Source organism: Hyla sarda, unplaced genomic scaffold (genome assembly GCF_029499605.1).
Source record: "Hyla sarda isolate aHylSar1 unplaced genomic scaffold, aHylSar1.hap1 scaffold_650, whole genome shotgun sequence".
Lineage (NCBI taxonomy): Eukaryota > Metazoa > Chordata > Amphibia > Anura > Hylidae > Hyla > Hyla sarda.
Window position 1 is genome coordinate 175130 of NW_026610665.1, and position 21270 is coordinate 196399.

At 46.0% G+C, this 21270-nt stretch overlaps 9 non-coding genes across 9 annotated transcripts; all 9 read left to right on the forward strand.

Moving 5' to 3' along the window:
- Positions 1–825: 825 nt before the first annotated feature.
- On the forward strand, positions 826–1016 carry LOC130342479 (U2 spliceosomal RNA). Its single transcript, XR_008882118.1, has one exon. It is a non-coding gene; the product is annotated as a U2 spliceosomal RNA (small nuclear RNA).
- Positions 1017–3103: 2087 nt separating this feature from the next.
- LOC130342446 (U2 spliceosomal RNA) lies at positions 3104–3294 on the forward strand. The gene has a single exon (XR_008882087.1). It is a non-coding gene; the product is annotated as a U2 spliceosomal RNA (small nuclear RNA).
- A 2100-nt stretch (positions 3295–5394) lies between these two features.
- On the forward strand, positions 5395–5585 carry LOC130342480 (U2 spliceosomal RNA). The gene has a single exon (XR_008882119.1). It is a non-coding gene; the product is annotated as a U2 spliceosomal RNA (small nuclear RNA).
- Positions 5586–7662: 2077 nt separating this feature from the next.
- LOC130342482 (U2 spliceosomal RNA) lies at positions 7663–7853 on the forward strand. The gene has a single exon (XR_008882120.1). It is a non-coding gene; the product is annotated as a U2 spliceosomal RNA (small nuclear RNA).
- Positions 7854–9932: 2079 nt separating this feature from the next.
- Positions 9933–10123, forward strand: LOC130342413 (U2 spliceosomal RNA). The gene has a single exon (XR_008882065.1). It is a non-coding gene; the product is annotated as a U2 spliceosomal RNA (small nuclear RNA).
- A 2107-nt stretch (positions 10124–12230) lies between these two features.
- LOC130342487 (U2 spliceosomal RNA) lies at positions 12231–12421 on the forward strand. The gene has a single exon (XR_008882125.1). It is a non-coding gene; the product is annotated as a U2 spliceosomal RNA (small nuclear RNA).
- A 2077-nt stretch (positions 12422–14498) lies between these two features.
- Positions 14499–14689, forward strand: LOC130342488 (U2 spliceosomal RNA). The gene has a single exon (XR_008882126.1). It is a non-coding gene; the product is annotated as a U2 spliceosomal RNA (small nuclear RNA).
- Positions 14690–18074: 3385 nt separating this feature from the next.
- LOC130342484 (U2 spliceosomal RNA) lies at positions 18075–18265 on the forward strand. The gene has a single exon (XR_008882122.1). It is a non-coding gene; the product is annotated as a U2 spliceosomal RNA (small nuclear RNA).
- A 2097-nt stretch (positions 18266–20362) lies between these two features.
- LOC130342485 (U2 spliceosomal RNA) lies at positions 20363–20553 on the forward strand. Its single transcript, XR_008882123.1, has one exon. It is a non-coding gene; the product is annotated as a U2 spliceosomal RNA (small nuclear RNA).
- Positions 20554–21270: the final 717 nt, after the last annotated feature.

Sequence of the window (21270 nt, forward strand, 5' to 3'; positions counted from 1 at the left end):
CAGCCGCTGCTGTGTCCAGGCCCAGGAGCCTTAGCACTGTGCTGTGATGTCACTCAATACCACTGACATCACTAGGTGTAAACAACATCTCTCCTTTGCTGTGTATGTGACTATGGAGCTGTTTGGTGATGTCGTCTATTATGGCCTTCATAGAAGCAACAGGAGATTGTTGCATCCATCTAGAACCCTCAGAACTACAGTGCTATGATGTCACTCACTTCCACAGGCCTTGCAGAGTGTAAACAACAACAACCCAGCTTTGTTGTGTATGTAACCATAGGGATTTGTGATGTCACCTAGAACCTTCACAGCAGCGACAGCTTTATGAGGAGCATCAGCACTGCTCTGCCTGAGCAGAACCATCACCGCCATAGGTTGTCAAATAACCCGGGTTTAACCCACACAGGTAAGTCCAATGGGGTGCAGGCATGTCCTCTATGCTTACAGCTTCCCGTGGGTGTTGGTTTGATACCGTTTGGGGACAGCCAAGGAGGCATCTGCAGGCAACAAAGGTAGGTGTGTGCTTGTGTGTGTGTTTCCTATGCAGATCCTAAGCCCAGTGTCACATGCAAGTAGGAGGAGTAAGAAGGGTTCCTGGCAAATCCGGGTTATGGATTGCATTTAAAAAGGCCCCGTGGGAGTGCAATGGGCCCCTGTCTTGCTGCTTAGCAATAATGGTATGGGTTTAGGTTCTGCTGTGTGTACTGGTGGTTGACTGCCCCCCAGCCCAGAGTGTGCATGGAAAATTGTCTGGCAGCCTCCCTGACAGCAAGCAGTGATAGTGCCCATGAAGGGCACCTTGTTGGGCCCGCCCCTTTCACGGTTATCGCTTCTCGGCCTTTTGGCTAAGATCAAGTGTAGTATCTGTTCTTATCAGTTTAATATCTGATACGTCCCCTATCTGGGGACCATATATTAAATGGATTTTTGAGAACGGGGGCCGATTTCGAAGCTTGCTTCCGTCGCCCTATGCATTGACCCGATATGGCAGTATCTTCGGGTACAGTGCACCACCCCCTTACAGGGTTAAAAAGAAAGATTCCTACTTTCATTGCTACCTGCTTGCTGGCTAGCCAGCTAGCCAGCCCTGTGGGCCTTGCTGCTGCTGCAGCCAAAAAACAAAAGGTGGTGCTGCTGCTGCTTCTGCTTCTGCTTGTGTCTGGCCGCTGTTGGAGCGTCCAGGCACAGGACTTCTGCTGCTGCTGACTAAATGGCCTCCTTAATTGGATCATTTGAGTAGCCAGCACACCTGTGCAGGTAGGGCATGACATGATAGGCAGCTGCCTTGATAGCGGGTGGGTGCTGAATGTTCCTAATTGACAAAATAAGATTAATGCTTATGAAGAAATATAAAATCTCATCCCTTCCCCAATATCGCGCCACACCCCTACCCCTTAATTCCCTGGTTGAACTTGATGGACATATGTCTTTTTTCGACCGTACTAACTATGTAACTATGTAACATAACATGGGGGGGGGGGGGGGGGTCTCCTGGCTGTTCACACAGGTGTGTCATTGCTGTACATTGACCATGCATTGCTTCTGTGGTATTGCAAAGGCAAAGACAAATGCTTCCAGCCATCCATTGCACTAATGGATTGGTCATCAGCTGGCTGTCTATGTCCCGCATCAATATAGACCAAAGTACAGAGGGTTAGGCTATGCTATTGTGCACCTACCTGATGCATCAGAAGGTGCGAGGCCCTTGCTAAATTCTGTGCACAGACTTTGAGATCTATACTTTAGACTGTATCTAAACCTGCTCCAACATGGACTGACATTCTGGCCTACTTTCAGCCGATGCGACTTGTCTGTCGCTGAACAGTCGCTTTTTATGTATTCAGCACCTATGTATAATGTTGTAAAAATGCTCTAGAAGCTAAAGTCGCAGAAATGTCACACATATTTGGCCTGCAACTTTCTGTGCGACAAATTCAGACAGGAAAAATCAGTATAAATCCTTAGAAAATTATCCCCCAGTGTCTCCATCTGCTGGCGGTATTGAATAAGCATTGCTGCACTGATGGGGTATGCATTAGACGAAAAAAAAGAAGAAAAAGAAGAATAATACGCCCAGAAAAGAGGCGAAAAGGAGAAAAACGTAAAAAAACGTGAAAAAAAAGTAAGAGGAAGAGAAGGGAAAAAAAGGTGGAAATGGGTTTAAAAGTGATTTCGGCGGAGAAATATATATATATATATATATATATATATATATATATATATATATATACGCGCACACACACACATATATATAAACGTATTCTCCGTTGAGATATTGCAGCCGCTGCTGTGTCCAGGCCCAGGAGCCTTAGCACTGTGCTGTGATGTCACTCAATACCACTGACATCACTAGGTGTAAACAACATCTCTCCTTTGCTGTGTATGTGACTATGGAGCTGTTTGGTGATGTCGTCTATTATGGCCTTCATAGAAGCAACAGGAGATTGTTGCATCCATCTAGAACCCTCAGAACTACAGTGCTATGATGTCACTCACTTCCACAGGCCTTGCAGAGTGTAAACAACAACAACCCAGCTTTGTTGTGTATGTAACCATAGGGATTTGTGATGTCACCTAGAACCTTCACAGCAGCGACAGCTTTATGAGGAGCATCAGCACTGCTCTGCCTGAGCAGAACCATCACCGCCATAGGTTGTCAAATAACCCGGGTTTAACCCACACAGGTAAGTCCAATGGGGTGCAGGCATGTCCTCTATGCTTACAGCTTCCCGTGGGTGTTGGTTTGATACCGTTTGGGGACAGCCAAGGAGGCATCTGCAGGCAACAAAGGTAGGTGTGTGCTTGTGTGTGTGTTTCCTATGCAGATCCTAAGCCCAGTGTCACATGCAAGTAGGAGGAGTAAGAAGGGTTCCTGGCAAATCCGGGTTATGGATTGCATTTAAAAAGGCCCCGTGGGAGTGCAATGGGCCCCTGTCTTGCTGCTTAGCAATAATGGTATGGGTTTAGGTTCTGCTGTGTGTACTGGTGGTTGACTGCCCCCCAGCCCAGAGTGTGCATGGAAAATTGTCTGGCAGCCTCCCTGACAGCAAGCAGTGATAGTGCCCATGAAGGGCACCTTGTTGGGCCCGCCCCTTTCACGGTTATCGCTTCTCGGCCTTTTGGCTAAGATCAAGTGTAGTATCTGTTCTTATCAGTTTAATATCTGATACGTCCCCTATCTGGGGACCATATATTAAATGGATTTTTGAGAACGGGGGCCGATTTCGAAGCTTGCTTCCGTCGCCCTATGCATTGACCCGATATGGCAGTATCTTCGGGTACAGTGCACCCCCCCCTTACAGGGTTAAAAAGAAAGATTCCTACTTTCATTGCTACCTGCTTGCTGGCTAGCCAGCTAGCCAGCCCTGTGGGCCTTGCTGCTGCTGCAGCCAAAAAACAAAAGGTGGTGCTGCTGCTGCTTCTGCTGCTTCTGCTTCTGCTTGTGTCTGGCCGCTGTTGGAGCGTCCAGGCACAGGACTTCTGCTGCTGCTGACTAAATGGCCTCCTTAATTGGATCATTTGAGTAGCCAGCACACCTGTGCAGGTAGGGCATGACATGATAGGCAGCTGCCTTGATAGCGGGTGGGTGCTGAATGTTCCTAATTGACAAAATAAGATTAATGCTTATGAAGAAATATAAAATCTCATCCCTTCCCCAATATCGCGCCACACCCCTACCCCTTAATTCCCTGGTTGAACTTGATGGACATATGTCTTTTTTCGACCGTACTAACTATGTAACTATGTAACATAACATGGGGGGGGGGGGGTCTCCTGGCTGTTCACACAGGTGTGTCATTGCTGTACATTGACCATGCATTGCTTCTGTGGTATTGCAAAGGCAAAGACAAATGCTTCCAGCCATCCATTGCACTAATGGATTGGTCATCAGCTGGCTGTCTATGTCCCGCATCAATATAGACCAAAGTACAGAGGGTTAGGCTATGCTATTGTGCACCTACCTGATGCATCAGAAGGTGCGAGGCCCTTGCTAAATTCTGTGCACAGACTTTGAGATCTATACTTTAGACTGTATCTAAACCTGCTCCAACATGGACTGACATTCTGGCCTACTTTCAGCCGATGCGACTTGTCTGTCGCTGAACAGTCGCTTTTTATGTATTCAGCACCTATGTATAATGTTGTAAAAATGCTCTAGAAGCTAAAGTCGCAGAAATGTCACACATATTTGGCCTGCAACTTTCTGTGCAACAAATTCAGACAGGAAAAATCAGTATAAATCCTTAGAAAATTATCCCCCAGTGTCTCCATCTGCTGGCGGTATTGAATAAGCATTGCTGCACTGATGGGGTATGCATTAGACGAAAAAAAAGAAGAAAAAGAAGAATAATACGCCCAGAAAAGAGGCGAAAAGGAGAAAAACGTAAAAAAACGTGAAAAAAAAGTAAGAGGAAGAGAAGGGAAAAAAAGGTGGAAATGGGTTTAAAAGTGATTTCGGCGGAGAAATATATATATATATATATATATATATATATATATATATATATATATATATATATACGCGCACACACACACATATATATAAACGTATTCTCCGTTGAGATATTGCAGCCGCTGCTGTGTCCAGGCCCAGGAGCCTTAGCACTGTGCTGTGATGTCACTCAATACCACTGACATCACTAGGTGTAAACAACATCTCTCCTTTGCTGTGTATGTGACTATGGAGCTGTTTGGTGATGTCGTCTATTATGGCCTTCATAGAAGCAACAGGAGATTGTTGCATCCATCTAGAACCCTCAGAACTACAGTGCTATGATGTCACTCACTTCCACAGGCCTTGCAGAGTGTAAACAACAACAACCCAGCTTTGTTGTGTATGTAACCATAGGGATTTGTGATGTCACCTAGAACCTTCACAGCAGCGACAGCTTTATGAGGAGCATCAGCACTGCTCTGCCTGAGCAGAACCATCACCGCCATAGGTTGTCAAATAACCCGGGTTTAACCCACACAGGTAAGTCCAATGGGGTGCAGGCATGTCCTCTATGCTTACAGCTTCCCGTGGGTGTTGGTTTGATACCGTTTGGGGACAGCCAAGGAGGCATCTGCAGGCAACAAAGGTAGGTGTGTGCTTGTGTGTGTGTTTCCTATGCAGATCCTAAGCCCAGTGTCACATGCAAGTAGGAGGAGTAAGAAGGGTTCCTGGCAAATCCGGGTTATGGATTGCATTTAAAAAGGCCCCGTGGGAGTGCAATGGGCCCCTGTCTTGCTGCTTAGCAATAATGGTATGGGTTTAGGTTCTGCTGTGTGTACTGGTGGTTGACTGCCCCCCAGCCCAGAGTGTGCATGGAAAATTGTCTGGCAGCCTCCCTGACAGCAAGCAGTGATAGTGCCCATGAAGGGCACCTTGTTGGGCCCGCCCCTTTCACGGTTATCGCTTCTCGGCCTTTTGGCTAAGATCAAGTGTAGTATCTGTTCTTATCAGTTTAATATCTGATACGTCCCCTATCTGGGGACCATATATTAAATGGATTTTTGAGAACGGGGGCCGATTTCGAAGCTTGCTTCCGTCGCCCTATGCATTGACCCGATATGGCAGTATCTTCGGGTACAGTGCACCACCCCCTTACAGGGTTAAAAAGAAAGATTCCTACTTTCATTGCTACCTGCTTGCTGGCTAGCCAGCTAGCCAGCCCTGTGGGCCTTGCTGCTGCTGCAGCCAAAAAACAAAAGGTGGTGCTGCTGCTGCTTCTGCTTCTGCTTGTGTCTGGCCGCTGTTGGAGCGTCCAGGCACAGGACTTCTGCTGCTGCTGACTAAATGGCCTCCTTAATTGGATCATTTGAGTAGCCAGCACACCTGTGCAGGTAGGGCATGACATGATAGGCAGCTGCCTTGATAGCGGGTGGGTGCTGAATGTTCCTAATTGACAAAATAAGATTAATGCTTATGAAGAAATATAAAATCTCATCCCTTCCCCAATATCGCGCCACACCCCTACCCCTTAATTCCCTGGTTGAACTTGATGGACATATGTCTTTTTTCGACCGTACTAACTATGTAACTATGTAACATAACATGGGGGGGGGGGGGGGTCTCCTGGCTGTTCACACAGGTGTGTCATTGCTGTACATTGACCATGCATTGCTTCTGTGGTATTGCAAAGGCAAAGACAAATGCTTCCAGCCATCCATTGCACTAATGGATTGGTCATCAGCTGGCTGTCTATGTCCCGCATCAATATAGACCAAAGTACAGAGGGTTAGGCTATGCTATTGTGCACCTACCTGATGCATCAGAAGGTGCGAGGCCCTTGCTAAATTCTGTGCACAGACTTTGAGATCTATACTTTAGACTGTATCTAAACCTGCTCCAACATGGACTGACATTCTGGCCTACTTTCAGCCGATGCGACTTGTCTGTCGCTGAACAGTCGCTTTTTATGTATTCAGCACCTATGTATAATGTTGTAAAAATGCTCTAGAAGCTAAAGTCGCAGAAATGTCACACATATTTGGCCTGCAACTTTCTGTGCGACAAATTCAGACAGGAAAAATCAGTATAAATCCTTAGAAAATTATCCCCCAGTGTCTCCATCTGCTGGCGGTATTGAATAAGCATTGCTGCACTGATGGGGTATGCATTAGACGAAAAAAAAGAAGAAAAAGAAGAATAATACGCCCAGAAAAGAGGCGAAAAGGAGAAAAACGTAAAAAAAAACGTGAAAAAAAAGGAAGAGGAAGAGAAGGGAAAAAAAGGTGGAAATGGGTTTAAAAGTGATTTCGGCGGAGAAATATATATATATATATATATATATATATATATATATACGCGCACACACACACATATATATAAACGTATTCTCCGTTGAGATATTGCAGCCGCTGCTGTGTCCAGGCCCAGGAGCCTTAGCACTGTGCTGTGATGTCACTCAATACCACTGACATCACTAGGTGTAAACAACATCTCTCCTTTGCTGTGTATGTGACTATGGAGCTGTTTGGTGATGTCGTCTATTATGGCCTTCATAGAAGCAACAGGAGATTGTTGCATCCATCTAGAACCCTCAGAACTACAGTGCTATGATGTCACTCACTTCCACAGGCCTTGCAGAGTGTAAACAACAACAACCCAGCTTTGTTGTGTATGTAACCATAGGGATTTGTGATGTCACCTAGAACCTTCACAGCAGCGACAGCTTTATGAGGAGCATCAGCACTGCTCTGCCTGAGCAGAACCATCACCGCCATAGGTTGTCAAATAACCCGGGTTTAACCCACACAGGTAAGTCCAATGGGGTGCAGGCATGTCCTCTATGCTTACAGCTTCCCGTGGGTGTTGGTTTGATACCGTTTGGGGACAGCCAAGGAGGCATCTGCAGGCAACAAAGGTAGGTGTGTGCTTGTGTGTGTGTTTCCTATGCAGATCCTAAGCCCAGTGTCACATGCAAGTAGGAGGAGTAAGAAGGGTTCCTGGCAAATCCGGGTTATGGATTGCATTTAAAAAGGCCCCGTGGGAGTGCAATGGGCCCCTGTCTTGCTGCTTAGCAATAATGGTATGGGTTTAGGTTCTGCTGTGTGTACTGGTGGTTGACTGCCCCCCAGCCCAGAGTGTGCATGGAAAATTGTCTGGCAGCCTCCCTGACAGCAAGCAGTGATAGTGCCCATGAAGGGCACCTTGTTGGGCCCGCCCCTTTCACGGTTATCGCTTCTCGGCCTTTTGGCTAAGATCAAGTGTAGTATCTGTTCTTATCAGTTTAATATCTGATACGTCCCCTATCTGGGGACCATATATTAAATGGATTTTTGAGAACGGGGGCCGATTTCGAAGCTTGCTTCCGTCGCCCTATGCATTGACCCGATATGGCAGTATCTTCGGGTACAGTGCACCACCCCCTTACAGGGTTAAAAAGAAAGATTCCTACTTTCATTGCTACCTGCTTGCTGGCTAGCCAGCTAGCCAGCCCTGTGGGCCTTGCTGCTGCTGCAGCCAAAAAACAAAAGGTGGTGCTGCTGCTGCTTCTGCTTCTGCTTGTGTCTGGCCGCTGTTGGAGCGTCCAGGCACAGGACTTCTGCTGCTGCTGACTAAATGGCCTCCTTAATTGGATCATTTGAGTAGCCAGCACACCTGTGCAGGTAGGGCATGACATGATAGGCAGCTGCCTTGATAGCGGGTGGGTGCTGAATGTTCCTAATTGACAAAATAAGATTAATGCTTATGAAGAAATATAAAATCTCATCCCTTCCCCAATATCGCGCCACACCCCTACCCCTTAATTCCCTGGTTGAACTTGATGGACATATGTCTTTTTTCGACCGTACTAACTATGTAACTATGTAACATAACATGGGGGGGGGGGGGGGTCTCCTGGCTGTTCACACAGGTGTGTCATTGCTGTACATTGACCATGCATTGCTTCTGTGGTATTGCAAAGGCAAAGACAAATGCTTCCAGCCATCCATTGCACTAATGGATTGGTCATCAGCTTGCTGTCTATGTCCCGCATCAATATAGATCAAAGTACAGAGGGTTAGGCTATGCTATTGTGCACCTACCTGATGCATCAGAAGGTGCGAGGCCCTTGCTAAATTCTGTGCACAGACTTTGAGATCTATACTTTAGACTGTATCTAAACCTGCTCCAACATGGACTGACATTCTGGCCTACTTTCAGCCGATGCGACTTGTCTGTCGCTGAACAGTCGCTTTTTATGTATTCAGCACCTATGTATAATGTTGTAAAAATGCTCTAGAAGCTAAAGTCGCAGAAATGTCACACATATTTGGCCTGCAACTTTCTGTGCGACAAATTCAGACAGGAAAAATCAGTATAAATCCTTAGAAAATTATCCCCCAGTGTCTCCATCTGCTGGCGGTATTGAATAAGCATTGCTGCACTGATGGGGTATGCATTAGACGAAAAAAAAGAAGAAAAAGAAGAATAATACGCCCAGAAAAGAGGCGAAAAGGAGAAAAACGTAAAAAAACGTGAAAAAAAAGTAAGAGGAAGAGAAGGGAAAAAAAGGTGGAAATGGGTTTAAAAGTGATTTCGGCGGAGAAATATATATATATATATATATATATATATATATATATATATACGCGCACACACACACATATATATAAACGTATTCTCCGTTGAGATATTGCAGCCGCTGCTGTGTCCAGGCCCAGGAGCCTTAGCACTGTGCTGTGATGTCACTCAATACCACTGACATCACTAGGTGTAAACAACATCTCTCCTTTGCTGTGTATGTGACTATGGAGCTGTTTGGTGATGTCGTCTATTATGGCCTTCATAGAAGCAACAGGAGATTGTTGCATCCATCTAGAACCCTCAGAACTACAGTGCTATGATGTCACTCACTTCCACAGGCCTTGCAGAGTATAAACAACAACAACCCAGCTTTGTTGTGTATGTAACCATAGGGATTTGTGATGTCACCTAGAACCTTCACAGCAGCGACAGCTTTATGAGGAGCATCAGCACTGCTCTGCCTGAGCAGAACCATCACCGCCATAGGTTGTCAAATAACCCGGGTTTAACCCACACAGGTAAGTCCAATGGGGTGCAGGCATGTCCTCTATGCTTACAGCTTCCCGTGGGTGTTGGTTTGATACCGTTTGGGGACAGCCAAGGAGGCATCTGCAGGCAACAAAGGTAGGTGTGTGCTTGTGTGTGTGTTTCCTATGCAGATCCTAAGCCCAGTGTCACATGCAAGTAGGAGGAGTAAGAAGGGTTCCTGGCAAATCCGGGTTATGGATTGCATTTAAAAAGGCCCCGTGGGAGTGCAATGGGCCCCTGTCTTGCTGCTTAGCAATAATGGTATGGGTTTAGGTTCTGCTGTGTGTACTGGTGGTTGACTGCCCCCCAGCCCAGAGTGTGCATGGAAAATTGTCTGGCAGCTTCCCTGACAGCAAGCAGTGATAGTGCCCATGAAGGGCACCTTGTTGGGCCCGCCCCTTTCACGGTTATCGCTTCTCGGCCTTTTGGCTAAGATCAAGTGTAGTATCTGTTCTTATCAGTTTAATATCTGATACGTCCCCTATCTGGGGACCATATATTAAATGGATTTTTGAGAACGGGGGCCGATTTCGAAGATTGCTTCCGTCGCCCTATGCATTGACCCGATATGGCAGTATCTTCGGGTACAGTGCACCACCCCCTTACAGGGTTAAAAAGAAAGATTCCTACTTTCATTGCTACCTGCTTGCTGGCTAGCCAGCTAGCCAGCCCTGTGGGCCTTGCTGCTGCTGCAGCCAAAAAACAAAAGGTGGTGCTGCTGCTGCTGCTTCTGCTGCTTCTGCTTCTGCTTGTGTCTGGCCGCTGTTGGAGCGTCCAGGCACAGGACTTCTGCTGCTGCTGACTAAATGGCCTCCTTAATTGGATCATTTGAGTAGCCAGCACACCTGTGCAGGTAGGGCATGACATGATAGGCAGCTGCCTTGATAGCGGGTGGGTGCTGAATGTTCCTAATTGACAAAATAAGATTAATGCTTATGAAGAAATATAAAATCTCATCCCTTCCCCAATATCGCGCCACACCCCTACCCCTTAATTCCCTGGTTGAACTTGATGGACATATGTCTTTTTTCGACCGTACTAACTATGTAACTATGTAACATAACATGGGGGGGGGGGGGTCTCCTGGCTGTTCACACAGGTGTGTCATTGCTGTACATTGACCATGCATTGCTTCTGTGGTATTGCAAAGGCAAAGACAAATGCTTCCAGCCATCCATTGCACTAATGGATTGGTCATCAGCTGGCTGTCTATGTCCCGCATCAATATAGACCAAAGTACAGAGGGTTAGGCTATGCTATTGTGCACCTACCTGATGCATCAGAAGGTGCGAGGCCCTTGCTAAATTCTGTGCACAGACTTTGAGATCTATACTTTAGACTGTATCTAAACCTGCTCCAACATGGACTGACATTCTGGCCTACTTTCAGCCGATGCGACTTGTCTGTCGCTGAACAGTCGCTTTTTATGTATTCAGCACCTATGTATAATGTTGTAAAAATGCTCTAGAAGCTAAAGTCGCAGAAATGTCACACATATTTGGCCTGCAACTTTCTGTGCGACAAATTCAGACAGGAAAAATCAGTATAAATCCTTAGAAAATTATCCCCCAGTGTCTCCATCTGCTGGCGGTATTGAATAAGCATTGCTGCACTGATGGGGTATGCATTAGACGAAAAAAAAGAAGAAAAAGAAGAATAATACGCCCAGAAAAGAGGCGAAAAGGAGAAAAACGTAAAAAAACGTGAAAAAAAAGTAAGAGGAAGAGAAGGGAAAAAAAGGTGGAAATGGGTTTAAAAGTGATTTCGGCGGAGAAATATATATATATATATATATATATATATATATATATATATATATATATATATATATATACGCGCACACACACACATATATATAAACGTATTCTCCGTTGAGATATTGCAGCCGCTGCTGTGTCCAGGCCCAGGAGCCTTAGCACTGTGCTGTGATGTCACTCAATACCACTGACATCACTAGGTGTAAACAACATCTCTCCTTTGCTGTGTATGTGACTATGGAGCTGTTTGGTGATGTCGTCTATTATGGCCTTCATAGAAGCAACAGGAGATTGTTGCATCCATCTAGAACCCTCAGAACTACAGTGCTATGATGTCACTCACTTCCACAGGCCTTGCAGAGTGTAAACAACAACAACCCAGCTTTGTTGTGTATGTAACCATAGGGATTTGTGATGTCACCTAGAACCTTCACAGCAGCGACAGCTTTATGAGGAGCATCAGCACTGCTCTGCCTGAGCAGAACCATCACCGCCATAGGTTGTCAAATAACCCGGGTTTAACCCACACAGGTAAGTCCAATGGGGTGCAGGCATGTCCTCTATGCTTACAGCTTCCCGTGGGTGTTGGTTTGATACCGTTTGGGGACAGCCAAGGAGGCATCTGCAGGCAACAAAGGTAGGTGTGTGCTTGTGTGTGTGTTTCCTATGCAGATCCTAAGCCCAGTGTCACATGCAAGTAGGAGGAGTAAGAAGGGTTCCTGGCAAATCCGGGTTATGGATTGCATTTAAAAAGGCCCCGTGGGAGTGCAATGGGCCCCTGTCTTGCTGCTTAGCAATAATGGTATGGGTTTAGGTTCTGCTGTGTGTACTGGTGGTTGACTGCCCCCCAGCCCAGAGTGTGCATGGAAAATTGTCTGGCAGCCTCCCTGACAGCAAGCAGTGATAGTGCCCATGAAGGGCACCTTGTTGGGCCCGCCCCTTTCACGGTTATCGCTTCTCGGCCTTTTGGCTAAGATCAAGTGTAGTATCTGTTCTTATCAGTTTAATATCTGATACGTCCCCTATCTGGGGACCATATATTAAATGGATTTTTGAGAACGGGGGCCGATTTCGAAGCTTGCTTCCGTTGCCCTATGCATTGACCCGATATGGCAGTATCTTCGGGTACAGTGCACCACCCCCTTACAGGGTTAAAAAGAAAGATTCCTACTTTCATTGCTACCTGCTTGCTGGCTAGCCAGCTAGCCAGCCCTGTGGGCCTTGCTGCTGCTGCAGCCAAAAAACAAAAGGTGGTGCTGCTGCTGCTTCTGCTTCTGCTTGTGTCTGGCCGCTGTTGGAGCGTCCAGGCACAGGACTTCTGCTGCTGCTGACTAAATGGCCTCCTTAATTGGATCATTTGAGTAGCCAGCACACCTGTGCAGGTAGGGCATGACATGATAGGCAGCTGCCTTGATAGCGGGTGGGTGCTGAATGTTCCTAATTGACAAAATAAGATTAATGCTTATGAAGAAATATAAAATCTCATCCCTTCCCCAATATCGCGCCACACCCCTACCCCTTAATTCCCTGGTTGAACTTGATGGACATATGTCTTTTTTCGACCGTACTAACTATGTAACTATGTAACATAACATGGGGGGGGGGGGGTCTCCTGGCTGTTCACACAGGTGTGTCATTGCTGTACATTGACCATGCATTGCTTCTGTGGTATTGCAAAGGCAAAGACAAATGCTTCCAGCCATCCATTGCACTAATGGATTGGTCATCAGCTGGCTGTCTATGTCCCGCATCAATATAGACCAAAGTACAGAGGGTTAGGCTATGCTATTGTGCACCTACCTGATGCATCAGAAGGTGCGAGGCCCTTGCTAAATTCTGTGCACAGACTTTGAGATCTATACTTTAGACTGTATCTAAACCTGCTCCAACATGGACTGACATTCTGGCCTACTTTCAGCCGATGCGACTTGTCTGTCGCTGAACAGTCGCTTTTTATGTATTCAGCACCTATGTATAATGTTGTAAAAATGCTCTAGAAGCTAAAGTCGCAGAAATGTCACACATATTTGGCCTGCAACTTTCTGTGCGACAAATTCAGACAGGAAAAATCAGTATAAATCCTTAGAAAATTATCCCCCAGTGTCTCCATCTGCTGGCGGTATTGAATAAGCATTGCTGCACTGATGGGGTATGCATTAGACGAAAAAAAAGAAGAAAAAGAAGAATAATACGCCCAGAAAAGAGGCGAAAAGGAGAAAAACGTAAAAAAACGTGAAAAAAAAGTAAGAGGAAGAGAAGGGAAAAAAAGGTGGAAATGGGTTTAAAAGTGATTTCGGCGGAGAAATATATATATATATATATATATATATATATATATATATATACGCGCACACACACACATATATATAAACGTATTCTCCGTTGAGATATTGCAGCCGCTGCTGTGTCCAGGCCCAGGAGCCTTAGCACTGTGCTGTGATGTCACTCAATACCACTGACATCACTAGGTGTAAACAACATCTCTCCTTTGCTGTGTATGTGACTATGGAGCTGTTTGGTGATGTCGTCTATTATGGCCTTCATAGAAGCAACAGGAGATTGTTGCATCCATCTAGAACCCTCAGAACTACAGTGCTATGATGTCACTCACTTCCACAGGCCTTGCAGAGTGTAAACAACAACAACCCAGCTTTGTTGTGTATGTAACCATAGGGATTTGTGATGTCACCTAGAACCTTCACAGCAGCGACAGCTTTATGAGGAGCATCAGCACTGCTCTGCCTGAGCAGAACCATCACCGCCATAGGTTGTCAAATAACCCGGGTTTAACCCACACAGGTAAGTCCAATGGGGTGCAGGCATGTCCTCTATGCTTACAGCTTCCCGTGGGTGTTGGTTTGATACCGTTTGGGGACAGCCAAGGAGGCATCTGCAGGCAACAAAGGTAGGTGTGTGCTTGTGTGTGTGTTTCCTATGCAGATCCTAAGCCCAGTGTCACATGCAAGTAGGAGGAGTAAGAAGGGTTCCTGGCAAATCCGGGTTATGGATTGCATTTAAAAAGGCCCCGTGGGAGTGCAATGGGCCCCTGTCTTGCTGCTTAGCAATAATGGTATGGGTTTAGGTTCTGCTGTGTGTACTGGTGGTTGACTGCCCCCCAGCCCAGAGTGTGCATGGAAAATTGTCTGGCAGCCTCCCTGACAGCAAGCAGTGATAGTGCCCATGAAGGGCACCTTGTTGGGCCCGCCCCTTTCACGGTTATCGCTTCTCGGCCTTTTGGCTAAGATCAAGTGTAGTATCTGTTCTTATCAGTTTAATATCTGATACGTCCCCTATCTGGGGACCATATATTAAATGGATTTTTGAGAACGGGGGCCGATTTCGAAGCTTGCTTCCGTTGCCCTATGCATTGACCCGATATGGCAGTATCTTCGGGTACAGTGCACCACCCCCTTACAGGGTTAAAAAGAAAGATTCCTACTTTCATTGCTACCTGCTTGCTGGCTAGCCAGCTAGCCAGCCCTGTGGGCCTTGCTGCTGCTGCAGCCAAAAAACAAAAGGTGGTGCTGCTGCTGCTTCTGCTGCTTCTGCTTCTGCTTGTGTCTGGCCGCTGTTGGAGCGTCCAGGCACAGGACTTCTGCTGCTGCTGACTAAATGGCCTCCTTAATTGGATCATTTGAGTAGCCAGCACACCTGTGCAGGTAGGGCATGACATGATAGGCAGCTGCCTTGATAGCGGGTGGGTGCTGAATGTTCCTAATTGACAAAATAAGATTAATGCTTATGAAGAAATATAAAATCTCATCCCTTCCCCAATATCGCGCCACACCCCTACCCCTTAATTCCCTGGTTGAACTTGATGGACATATGTCTTTTTTCGACCGTACTAACTATGTAACTATGTAACATAACATGGGGGGGGGGGGGGGGTCTCCTGGCTGTTCACACAGGTGTGTCATTGCTGTACATTGACCATGCATTGCTTCTGTGGTATTGCAAAGGCAAAGACAAATGCTTCCAGCCATCCATTGCACTAATGGATTGGTCATCAGCTGGCTGTCTATGTCCCGCATCAATATAGACCAAAGTACAGAGGGTTAGGCTATGCTATTGTGCACCTGCCTGATGCATCAGAAGGTGCGAGGCCCTTGCTAAATTCTGTGCACAGACTTTGAGATCTATACTTTAGACTGTATCTAAACCTGCTCCAACATGGACTGACATTCTGGCCTACTTTCAGCCGATGCGACTTGTCTGTCGCTGAACAGTCGCTTTTTATGTATTCAGCACCTATGTATAATGTTGTAAAAATGCTCTAGAAGCTAAAGTCGCAGAAATGTCACACATATTTGGCCTGCAACTTTCTGTGCGACAAATTCAGACAGGAAAAATCAGTATAAATCCTTAGAAAATTATCCCCCAGTGTCTCCATCTGCTGGCGGTATTGAATAAGCATTGCTGCACTGATGGGGTATGCATTAGACGAAAAAAAAGAAGAAAAAGAAGAATAATACGCCCAGAAAAGAGGCGAAAAGGAGAAAAACGTAAAAAAACGTGAAAAAAAAGTAAGAGGAAGAGAAGGGAAAAAAAGGTGGAAATGGGTTTAACCCCTTAAGGACACATGACGTACTGGAACGTCATGTGTCCACTCCCGATCTATAACGTGGGGCCACGGCGTGGCCCCGCGTCATAGCGGGTCGGGCCCGGCCTCTAACAACGGCCGGGACCCGTGGCTAATAGCGCGCGGCATTGATCGCTGTGCCGCGCGCTATTAACCCTTTAGACGCGGCGTTCAAAGTTGAACGCCGCGTCTAAAGTGAAACCGAAAGCATCCCGGCTAGCTCAGTGGGCTGTTCGGGATAGCCGCGGTGAAATCGCGGCATCCCGAACAGCTGACAGGACAGCGGGAGGGCCCCTACCTGCCTCCTCGCTGTCCGATCGCCGAATGACTGCTCAGTGCCTGAGATCCAGGCATGAGCAGTCATCCGGCAGAATCGTTGATCACTGGTTTCTTATGAGAAACCAGTGATCAACATAGAAGATCAGTGTGTGCAGTGTTATAGGTCCCTATGGGACCTATAACACTGCAAAAAAAAAGTGAAAAAAAAAAGTGAATAAAGATCATTTAACTCCTCCCCTATTAAAAGTTTGAATCACCCCCCTTTTCCAATAAAAAAAAAAACACAGTGTAAATAAAAATAAAAATAAACATATGTGGTATCACCGCGTGCGGAAATGTCCGAATTATAAAAATATATCATTAATTAAACCGCTCGGTCAATGGCGTGCGCGCAAAAAAATTCCAAAGTCCAAAATAGTGCATTTTTGGTCACTTTTTATATCATTTAAAAATGAATAAAAAGTGATCAATAAGTCCTATCAATGCAAAAATGGTACCGTTAAAAACTTCAGATCACGGCGCAAAAAATGAGCCCTCATACCGCCCCATACACGGAAAAATAAAAAAGTTATAGGGGTCAGAAGATGACAATTTTAAACGTATTAATTTTCCTGCATGTAGTTATGATTTTTTCCAGAAGTCCGACAAAATCAAACCTATATAAGTAGGGTATCATTTTAATCGTATGGACCTACAGAATACATATCAGGTGTCATTTTTACCGAAAAATGTACTACGTAGAAACGGAAGCCCCCAAAAGTTACAAAACAGCGTTTTTTTTTTCAATTTTGTCGCACAATGATTTTTTTTCCCGCTTCACCATAGATTTTTGGGCAAAATGACTGACGTCATTACAAAGTAGAATTGGTGGCGCAAAAAATAAGCCATCATATGGATTTTTAGGTGTAAATTTGAAAGAGTTATGATTTTTTAAAGGCAAGGAGCAAAAAACGAAAATGCAAAAACGGAAAAACCTCCGGTCCTTAAGGGGTTAAAAGTGATTTCGGCGGAGAAATATATATATATATATATATATATATATATATATATATATATATATACGCGCACACACACACACATATATATAAATGTATTCTCCGTTGAGATATTGCAGCCGCTGCTGTGTCCAGGCCCAGGAGCCTTAGCACTGTGCTGTGATGTCACTCAATACCACTGACATCACTAGGTGTAAACAACATCTCTCCTTTGCTGTGTATGTGACTATGGAGCTGTTTGGTGATGTCGTCTATTATGGCCTTCATAGAAGCAACAGGAGATTGTTGCATCCATCTAGAACCCTCAGAACTACAGTGCTATGATGTCACTGACTTCCACAGGCCTTGCAGAGTGTAAACAACAACAACCCAGCTTTGTTGTGTATGTAACCATAGGGATTTGTGATGTCACCTAGAACCTTCACAGCAGCGACAGCTTTATGAGGAGCATCAGCACTGCTCTGCCTGAGCAGAACCATCACCGCCATAGGTTGTCAAATAACCCGGGTTTAACCCACACAGGTAAGTCCAATGGGGTGCAGGCATGTCCTCTATGCTTACAGCTTCCCGTGGGTGTTGGTTTGATACCGTTTGGGGACAGCCAAGGAGGCATCTGCAGGCAACAAAGGTAGGTGTGTGCTTGTGTGTGTGTTTCCTATGCAGATCCTAAGCCCAGTGTCACATGCAAGTAGGAGGAGTAAGAAGGGTTCCTGGCAAATCCGGGTTATGGATTGCATTTAAAAAGGCCCCGTGGGAGTGCAATGGGCCCCTGTCTTGCTGCTTAGCAATAATAGTATGGGTTTAGGTTCTGCTGTGTGTACTGGTGGTTGACTGCCCCCCAGCCCAGAGTGTGCATGGAAAATTGTCTGGCAGCCTCCCTGACAGCAAGCAGTGATAGTGCCCATGAAGGGCACCTTGTTGGGCCCGCCCCTTTCACGATTATCGCTTCTCGGCCTTTTGGCTAAGATCAAGTGTAGTATCTGTTCTTATCAGTTTAATATCTGATACGTCCCCTATCTGGGGACCATATATTAAATGGATTTTTGAGAACGGGGGCCGATTTCGAAGCTTGCTTCCGTCGCCCTATGCATTGACCCGATATGGCAGTATCTTCGGGTACAGTGCACCACCCCCTTACAGGGTTAAAAAGAAAGATTCCTACTTTCATTGCTACCTGCTTGCTGGCTAGCCAGCTAGCCAGCCCTGTGGGCCTTGCTGCTGCTGCTGCAGCCAAAAAACAAAAGGTGGTGCTGCTGCTGCTTCTGCTGCTTCTGCTTCTGCTTGTGTCTGGCCGCTGTTGGAGCGTCCAGGCACAGGACTTCTGCTGCTGCTGACTAAATGGCCTCCTTAATTGGATCATTTGAGTAGCCAGCACACCTGTGCAGGTAGGGCATGACATGATAGGCAGCTGCCTTGATAGCGGGTGGGTGCTGAATGTTCCTAATTGACAAAATAAGATTAATGCTTATGAAGAAATATAAAATCTCATCCCTTCCCCAATATCGCGCCACACCCCTACCCCTTAATTCCCTGGTTGAACTTGATGGACATATGTCTTTTTTCGACCGTACTAACTATGTAACTATGTAACATAACATGGGGGGGGGGGGGGGGGTCTCCTGGCTGTTCACACAGGTGTGTCATTGCTGTACATTGACCATGCTTTGCTTCTGTGGTATTGCAAAGGCAAAGACAAATGCTTCCAGCCATCCATTGCACTAATGGATTGGTCATCAGCTGGCTGTCTATGTCCCGCATCAATATAGACCAAAGTACAGAGGGTTAGGCTATGCTATTGTGCACCTACCTGATGCATCAGAAGGTGCGAGGCCCTTGCTAAATTCTGTGCACAGACTTTGAGATCTATACTTTAGACTGTATCTAAACCTGCTCCAACATGGACTGACATTCTGGCCTACTTTCAGCCGATGCGACTTGTCTGTCGCTGAACAGTCGCTTTTTATGTATTCAGCACCTATGTATAATGTTGTAAAAATGCTCTAGAAGCTAAAGTCGCAGAAATGTCACACATATTTGGCCTGCAACTTTCTGTGCGACAAATTCAGACAGGAAAAATCAGTATAAATCCTTAGAAAATTATCCCCCAGTGTCTCCATCTGCTGGCGGTATTGAAAAAGCATTGCTGCACTGATGGGGTATGCATTAGACGAAAAAAAAGAAGAAAAAGAAGAATAATACGCCCAGAAAAGAGGCGAAAAGGAGAAAAACGTAAAAAAACTTGAAAAAAAAGTAAGAGGAAGAGAAGGGAAAAAAAGGTGGAAATGGGTTTAAAAGTGATTTCGGCGGAGAAATATATATAATATATATATATATATATATAATATATATATATATACGCGCACACACACACATATATATAAACGTATTCTCCGTTGAGATATTGCAGCCGCTGCTGTGTCCAGGCCCAGGAGCCTTAGCACTGTGCTGTGATGTCACTCAATACCACTGACATCACTAGGTGTAAACAACATCTCTCCTTTGCTGTGTATGTGACTATGGAGCTGTTTGGTGATGTCGTCTATTATGGCCTTCATAGAAGCAACAGGAGATTGTTGCATCCATCTAGAACCCTCAGAACTACAGTGCTATGATGTCACTCACTTCCACAGGCCTTGCAGAGTGTAAACAACAACAACCCAGCTTTGTTGTGTATGTAACCATAGGGATTTGTGATGTCACCTAGAACCTTCACAGCAGCGACAGCTTTATGAGGAGCATCAGCACTGCTCTGCCTGAGCAGAACCATCACCGCCATAGGTTGTCAAATAACCCGGGTTTAACCCACACAGGTAAGTCCAATGGGGTGCAGGCATGTCCTCTATGCTTACAGCTTCCCGTGGGTGTTGGTTTGATACCGTTTGGGGACAGCCAAGGAGGCATCTGCAGGCAACAAAGGTAGGTGTGTGCTTGTGTGTGTGTTTCCTATGCAGATCCTAAGCCCAGTGTCACATGCAAGTAGGAGGAGTAAGAAGGGTTCCTGGCAAATCCGGGTTATGGATTGCATTTAAAAAGGCCCCGTGGGAGTGCAATGGGCCCCTGTCTTGCTGCTTAGCAATAATGGTATGGGTTTAGGTTCTGCTGTGTGTACTGGTGGTTGACTGCCCCCCAGCCCAGAGTGTGCATGGAAAATTGTCTGGCAGCCTCCCTGACAGCAAGCAGTGATAGTGCCCATGAAGGGCACCTTGTTGGGCCCGCCCCTTTCACGGTTATCGCTTCTCGGCCTTTTGGCTAAGATCAAGTGTAGTATCTGTTCTTATCAGTTTAATATCTGATACGTCCCCTATCTGGGGACCATATATTAAATGGATTTTTGAGAACGGGGGCCGATTTCGAAGCTTGCTTCCGTCGCCCTATGCATTGACCCGATATGGCAGTATCTTCGGGTACAGTGCACCACCCCCTTACAGGGTTAAAAAGAAAGATTCCTACTTTCATTGCTACCTGCTTGCTGGCTAGCCAGCTAGCCAGCCCTGTGGGCCTTGCTGCTGCTGCAGCCAAAAAACAAAAGGTGCTGCTTCTGCTGCTTCTGCTGCTTCTGCTTCTGCTTGTGTCTGGCCGCTGTTGGAGCGTCCAGGCACAGGACTTCTGCTGCTGCTGACTAAATGGCCTCCTTAATTGGATCATTTGAGTAGCCAGCACACCTGTGCAGGTAGGGCATGACATGATAGGCAGCTGCCTTGATAGCGGGTGGGTGCTGAATGTTCCTAATTGACAAAATAAGATTAATGCTTATGAAGAAATATAAAATCTCATCCCTTCCCCAATATCGCGCCACACCCCTACCCCTTAATTCCCTGGTTGAACTTGATGGACATATGTCTTTTTTCGACCGTACTAACTATGTAACTATGTAACATAACATGGGGGGGGGGGGGGTCTCCTGGCTGTTCACACAGGTGTGTCATTGCTGTACATTGACCATGCATTGCTTCTGTGGTATTGCAAAGGCAAAGACAAATGCTTCCAGCCATCCATTGCACTAATGGATTGGTCATCAGCTGGCTGTCTATGTCCGGCATCAATATAGACCAAAGTACAGAGGGTTAGTCTATGCTATTGTGCACCTACCTGATGCATCAGAAGGTGCGAGGCCCTTGCTAAATTCTGTGCACAGAC